The sequence below is a fragment of the Equus quagga genome, chromosome 19, assembly GCF_021613505.1.
Source record: "Equus quagga isolate Etosha38 chromosome 19, UCLA_HA_Equagga_1.0, whole genome shotgun sequence".
NCBI lineage: Eukaryota > Metazoa > Chordata > Mammalia > Perissodactyla > Equidae > Equus > Equus quagga.
In genome coordinates this window covers 40,844,967-40,852,633 of record NC_060285.1, presented here as the reverse complement: position 1 = coordinate 40,852,633, position 7,667 = coordinate 40,844,967, and the positions used below count along the sequence as shown (strand labels likewise).

At 38.4% G+C, this 7,667-nt stretch overlaps 1 long non-coding RNA gene across 1 annotated transcript; it reads left to right on the top strand.

The window, feature by feature from the left end:
• The first annotated feature begins 341 nt into the window (after window positions 1-341).
• On the top strand, window positions 342-7,360 carry LOC124230640 (uncharacterized). Its single transcript, XR_006886234.1, has 3 exons — window positions 342-451; window positions 2,615-2,719; window positions 6,071-7,360. It is a non-coding gene; the product is annotated as an uncharacterized LOC124230640 (long non-coding RNA).
• The last annotated feature ends 307 nt before the right edge of the window (window positions 7,361-7,667 follow it).

Below are 7,667 nucleotides of genomic sequence, written 5' to 3'. Positions count from 1 at the left end.
CAAAATAGCTATTTTGAAGATAAGCTCTAGGTCTAAGTAGTGTCTAGGATGGAGATCATATTAAATGTTTACCCAAAGTTGTTGACAGCAGAGTTCAAGATACTCTCTTGAAAAATGGTGTTGTCATCAGTGCCATATTTTCACTGTGAGAACAGTTATTATATTGGGTAGCACTAAAAAGCAAATACACAAACCAAGAAAAGCACGCGTCTTTTACTAGGAGGCCTTCATGACTCCCACACTGTATTGGCCAATCCTCCTTTCCGAGAATGAACAACTAAGGAATTCTAAGTGGTTGACATTCCTCACTAATACTGACGCATGGAGCTCGCTGGCACGCATCATAGAGCAGCTGGGTGGTGAGAGGAACAGAGCCCCACAGCACCCTGCTGGTTTCCTAAGGAGTAGCGTTCCTTGGAGGAGCCATGTCTTCCATTTGGGGATGAAAAATGTAAGGCTTACAAATATTTAACCATTTATTTAGAGACAAATTTGAAAGAGACTTAGAAAGAGGGCTTTCTGTTGGTGTTCAAGCGCAATTCATTAAAGAAGCGTCTTTCTTTCCTCCCTTTTTTATTACTATCATCCTAAATGTTCTCACGTGTGCGTGGCATTCGGCTAAGAATAAGTATCATTCACATTGTTTACTTGTGGCAATTCTCTTCCTTGCTTTGACTGTTATTTAAGCCTATTTCTAATTTCACTTTGAAAAGCACATGGATAATGGAATTAATTTTGCTTTGATCTGGAGCCTTCTCTGATGACTGAATACTATAATTTACCCAGTGCCCTGACTTTGATATGTTTTTCTTGGTTAAGCTTACATAGGTATTGCATGTCTCAACTGGTGGGGCTATCATAATTTCACTGTTCACTGAATGTCAAATTAAAAATGTATATGAGATAGTTAAAGATCCTATCCCATTAATTATTCTCTTGGGATTTCTGAAATTCTGTTAATGAACTGAAAGAATGTTTTAAAAGGGTTAGTGAGAAAACCTGCAAACGTTAAAATGTACAGGAAGGAGAATAAGATAATATAAATAAATGTGATGCAATTCTTTAACTTTTTTTTTTTTTTAATGCTGCAGTTGCCCACTTTTGGGGATGAAGGGCTCTTGCTATGAATCACTATCAGTTTGTGTATCTGTGGCAAAGAGGTCATGCGCATTGATATAGCCTTCCTGCACAAACAGATCTAGTCTCGTCCTTGGAATTCAGTGCATGGTACCTGGCAGATGAATGAATGAGCCAGAATTCTTTTTTATTATATTGCTCTGACCCATTCTTTGACTAATTGAAATCTGTGATTCTAAGGAAGATCGTGAGCTGTGACGTCAGAAATCTTAAATTCTCCTCCTCTTTCCAAAGCTAGACCAAGTTGTCTACTTCTCTGAACCACTGTTTCTTTCCTCATTCATAAAGTAAGGAAAATGATTCGTACTTCCCAGTGGTTGTTTGAGGTTTGAATAGGTGGATTTACGTGTAATTGCCATATGCGTTCTAAATTGCTTTGCAATATTGTTTTTTTTAACCTTTCCATTTGGGTTTTTTGGGTGCTGCTGCCATTTCCCAGCAGTCCACAGCCATTCTGATTGAACCGAGGGTCCTTGGTGGAGTGTGTGTGTTCTGTGTGTTGGTTACTCTCAGAGTTCATCGAAGGACAATCTGATCATGGCCTTTCCTGTTTTAGTGTAGAAATAGTTTATTGTGAAGGGTAGCTTTAACAACTTATTTTTGAAGAGAAAAATTAGATTGGAAAGAATATATCATAAGAATCCCAAAGACGTTCTGGAAAGTTTGAGTTTGGTAGTCATGGTGATAGAATTTTGCTCGAAGCAGCCAGGTGGTCCCATATGGCAGAGGACCACTCTAAATGAAAGCTTTATTTTATCTTCATTTTTAATCTTTCATTCATTTTATCACGAGTCCCCAAAAGCTTTACTCAGAAATTTATGGATGTCTATGCTTGGCTATGTTTCTAAGTTATACAGAATTATGATGTGTAGCTTTATTTTGAGGATAAATATAGCAAAGGAGTTACATGATGTAAGCCTGTATTTACTGTTTCAGGAGTAATGAAGTTTTTCTTTTATCTCATTTTCTTTTTATGAACTCTGAAAATTAAAAGCAAAAGGATGGTAGAAAAGTTATGTGGGCTGAAGTGGTGAGGAGGAGCGTGGAGTAAAGGCTGACAGAATTTTAGATATCTGTGGTTTCTTTAATGAGTCATTAAATGAGACATTACAGATTGAGACATTAAAGAAACTCGAAGACACTTTTGCATAATCTGAATTCCTCGGAAAGAGGAGTTTAGCACTTCTTCGGGTTCTTTTCTGTTTTGAATATCCAATAGGCAGGACAGTCTGCAGATGTTCCGTCACGGGCTGCCTTTAAGTGACATTAAGCTACATCTTTAGCTCCAGTCTTGCCTCTATGGCATCCCTACTCCCAAGCCTTTTAACTCATGCTAAATTGCACTTGGCTTCCTGCTGTATCTGAACTTTCATCTCAATCCGAGTATGCCTACAGTTACTACACGGTTTCTTTTCTTCCATCTTTTTCTGACGTGTCTGAAACAATTTCCATAATTCTTACCTTCCATTGAAATTAGGCAACCATTGGAATGCAGATTTCCTGTGGCGCTGCTAAAGCTTAAAGCTCAAGGCCCCTCATTTGCGTGAACTCTTTCCTAGACCTCCATTTGGATGTACACGAGGTAGGTTGTATTCATAATTTTGTTCTTTTAAAGGGGACTCTAAAATTGGTTAATTTTTAGATCCCACAAAATCTGTATCTGCCCCAACTTCTATTGCCATACACCGCTGAAGTGTTGCTAAGGTCTAATTATCAGGAACTATAGGATTTTAAGGTTTACCTCACTGGACTTCCTTGTATGTAACACTATTTATTAATCTCTTTTCCATGCAATTCTCTTTTCTTTGATTCCCATTTTTTTCTGTTTCTGTGGCTTTTTTGAAGGTTCCTCCTCATCTCAGTTGTAGGCTGTTTTTCCATCATCTCTACTGGTGTTATCCAGGATTCCATTTTTAGTCCTCCCTTCTTCTTTGGCTTAAAGTTTATATGGAATACACCCATTCTCAAGCTTTCCCTACCCCCAGGTCTGCAATGTACAGTACCCTTAACCACATATGGCTGCTTAGCCCTTGAAATGTGGCCAGTGCTATGTGCTGAACATTATTTTGGATTTACTGGTAAAATAAAATATAGCTTCATTTGTTTCTTTTTGCTTTTTAAAATGTAGCTACTAGAAAATGTTAAATTCCATGTGTGAATTGCACTGTATTTCTGTTCAAGAGTGTTAAAAGATGCTGAAGGCTGGCAAATCTCTGCCTCCAGTCCAGACCCCTCAGTGGAATTTCAAGCACGAAGATCCTGCTGGATATCCACCTGGGCACCTCTTGAAGACTCAGACTGAACCCATCACTTCCTTAGTCAATTCCATGTCCTGTTTTCTTCCTCTCAGTTGGAGGAATCCACTAAATATTCACCCAAACTAGAAGCCTAGTATTATACTTGATTCCATCCTCTTGTTCATGCCTATATCTAATCAATTGGAAATCCTGTCGGTTTGATCTTATAATTATATTTCAAGCATATCCTTTTCATCTTCAACGCATATAACCTGGTTTGAGCTCTCATAATGTTTTACCTGAACTGCTGTTACAACCTTCCAAGTATTTTTCCCATTTGGTACCCCTGACGTATGTTCTCTGGTGACTGATGGTTTGTATAGGAGAGGGAATATAGGCAGACTGTTGGAAAAAACAAAAACACGAGGCTTATCAGGAGACATTGTCATAACTTTGTGAGTGGAGAAGTTCACTTAGGAAAGCAAGTGCGTCATCTGTCGGAATGGATTGCTGTGTCAAGTCATTAATCCCCAGCTCCAAACCAACAACCCCATCAGAAGATCTGCAGGTTTCTCAAATTCCAGGACCCAGCAAAATGACTCTCAATTCTCTCTGAAAATCCGAATGAAGCTGTATGACTTTATAGCATTTTTTCCGTTAAAGCAGAATTTAGATAAGCTCTTCCCCCAACTGTGCTATTCACTTGGACACTCTGAGAGTAAGGAGGTGGCTGCTTATGTATACGACAACCATAGCTTTAATAGCCCTCTCTTGCTACTCTTCTATGTTGTCTGTTTTGGCGACTATTTTAGATTGTAAGTGCCTGGAGTATAGAAAGTGAATTTGTGTAAACAACCTGGTGCATGTTGGAAATTAATAAATTTATTTTAATTATGATGATCATGTTCTTATATTAATATGTATCAAGATAAGTGCTAAGGAAAGAGAACATTAATCTTCAAATAGTAGAAGGTTCTTAGTGAGAAAAATTAAATAAAAAATTAACCATATATCTTTTTTTTTTTTTTAAAGACTGGCACCTGAGCTAATATCTGTTGCCAATCTTCTTTTTTTTTTCCCCCTTCTTCTTCTCCCCAAAGCCCCCCAGTACACAGTTGTATATTCTAGTTGTGAGTGCTTCTGGCTGTGCTATGTGGGACGCCATCCCAGTGTGGCTTGATGTGAGGTGCCATGTCCGTGCCCAGGATCCGAACTGGTGAAACCCTGGGCCCCCGGGATTGGAGCATGTGAAATTAACCACTCAGCCACGGGGCCGGCCCCCAAATATCTTCTTTTAATTGTTAATTCTGTTACTTTAAAATTCCCCTCTTCTTTGGCAAGGCGTGAGTTCATCAACACCTTCACTAAGTTTTCTCTTGAGGGTCTTTACATTTAGCATTTAAAGTTGGTACCTGGCATCTAGTGGTTCAAATTTCTTTGAGGTAAAAACACTAGTAGTACTACACCATCCTTACCTGACTTGGAGAAGGAGTGTTGTTTTATTAATAGGAAATGCCCAGCATAGCAAAAATGTAAAAAAAGGAGCAGTCATTTTCAGATGTAGAAATCAATGATCTTGGTTGTGCTTTATGAATGCAATGCGACATGGTGGGAATCATGTTTTATCTTTCAAAGGTATAAAGGATCTCTGTCCTCCGTTGCTGGCTCTCTACTTTGGTGTGATCCATCTCAATTTAAAATTTGTATCAAACATGCATCAATTATTTAGATTTCAATACAATTTAATAAGTATTCTTATTAACGTTCTCTATCGTGAATCCCTTCAATTTAACTTGTGTGCTGAGCCCGGCTTGCTGGGATGATTGCATTAATAATACATCACTATCCAAAATTAAAGTGCCGAGGAGAGAACATGCTAATAGGTTTCATTGATTTCAACTTGGAAATGGGCGCAGGCAATGAGAACGCAGGTGCAAACCTGACTAGCAATGAACTGCTGTGAGCGTATTGAGCCAGGATCAGCGGCAAGATTCATAGCTGTGATCTGAGTTAGAAAAATGTTAAACATAATGAAGTGGGAGCGATTAACCTTCTGGGAGAAATCTGAATGCTTCATTATGCTTTTCAGTTGGTGGCTTTGAGTGATAAGAGTTCTACACTCTGTTTTAGAGATTTTATTGGTTTTCTTCTATTTTCCGTGTGTTAGCTGCACAGAGATTCACTCTCATTCAGTTTTCTAAAAACTTCAAAGATGAGGTTAAGAACACTGCTCAAAATATTCAAACATCACACCACCCATGCACTTTTCTTTAAAATTAACTTGGATTTAATTTCAACACTTGTGAAACTGCTGTGTCATTAAGAGTAATTCTGTAGTGGAGTGTTTACTCTTTTATATTTACTCCTTTATGTTTGACCTTAAAAATTTGAAAGCAGAGATGACATTGTACATAAAAAGTGATTTTAGGAGTTAGTTGGAGAAAGGATCTCTTAAAATGCAAGGCAAAAACAGTAGTATTCCTAATTTCTCTTTTGTATTCCTCAATCCTGGATTCTCTTCTTTTTGAAGTATGCCCCTTCTGCTTGATATGCATACTTTTAGAAACTGTACTTCTTGATGGTGTACTTCCTATGCAGGTGATAATTCAAATGGTTATCATCAGAAACCTTCAATAGCATTTAGAAATTGATTCACTCACTAGAAACTAAGAGGTTCATTTGGTTTCTTCACACAGGTTACAATCAGTGATGGAGGCAGAGATTACTCAGGACTAGCCCTCAGTGTTCTGGGCCTGAAACATCACTCACGGCTCAGGGGCTGCTCTGGGGGCATGTCTTGGGAATTTGGAGCACATGCTTGGAATCCAGGCTGCCTGAGTTGTAATTCTTGCTCCAACCCCTTGCTACTAAGGACTTTGTGTCTCAGTTTTCTCATGTAAGAAATGGGGCTAATAGCGATACCTGTCTATTTGTCAAGAAGATTAAATGGGTTAGTTCACTTAAATCTCTTGGAGCAGAGTCTGGCACATGCAATGTTAACATGTATAGTAGTTGTCGCTGCTGTTATTATTATTATTGTAAATTCTCTGTAGCTACTTTCCAAGGAGGGGCCTTGTGGCAAGTGTTGCTCCATAGTGACACAGTTCCCATTGTCATTCATTCTAGCTGAATTGCTTTCCTTCTTTTGCATTCCTGCTGAAATGCCTTACTGCATCTAGTTTCTTTCCATTCTTGAGAAATTTGAATTTGGCTTTCTGACCTTATCCTTGAAATTCTTTTTCTAAAATTATTTTCTGTGGCTTTGTTGAGATATAATTGACATATAACATCATGTAAGTTTAAGGTGTACATTGTGATGATTTGATATATGTGTGTATTGTAAAATGATCTCTACAATTAACTTTAGTTAATATTCATTACCTCACATAGTTAAATTTTTTTTATTGTGATGAGAACTTTTAAGATCTGCTGTCTTAGCAGCATTCAAATATACAATCCTGTATTGTTGACTATAGTCACCGTGCTGTACCTTCCGTTCCCAGAACTTATTTATCTTAAATTCGCAGTTTGTACCTTTTTACCACCTTCACCCATTTCTCCCGCCTCCCTACCAAATCCTTAGTAGTGAGTATGGGTAATGCCAGAGCATGCCTTTTGTTCACTTCATTGGATGGGAAGACTGCTTTTGACTGAGCAAGGACCCAATCCACCTCAACAACTGATTCTTACAATGGCAATTCCGGAAGTATGTAAAAAGAATAATTTGGGCACATCAGGACTCTCACTTCTGAGGCTGCCTTCTAAATCTTCTCAGCTATTATTTTACTGGTATAATTTTAGCTTTTAATGGTCTTTCATGTATCTGAAGAAGAGATCTCTTTGGTTACTCATGTCACTTACAAATTGTATGATTTTGATCAAGTTCCTTACCTCTCTGAGGCTGTGTGCTAATCTATGAAATAAAGATAAAAATAATAGCCTCTTTATAGGCGTGTAGGTAGGATTTACTGATTTAATGACTATGATGTGTCTAGTATATTATGTGATCCTCAGAAGTTGTCGCTGTTGTTATTAACCCAGAAATATCCTTTGTAGTTAGATTCTTGGCAAGATCCTGACAAGTCCTTCAGGCTCCAGTTCTACTTCTGACTGTAGCACTTGGTGAAGTGATCTCGGGGCCACAGGTGAGAAATGCACTTAGACCAGCCCCGGAACGAAGTGGGTGCAATGCCCATTCCGTGGGCCACACCTCCTGCTAGCCTGCCACCTCCCCATGGCTAGGAATGGTCCTTATTCCTTCTGCTTTCTTCGCACTTGGTTATGAAGATTAAT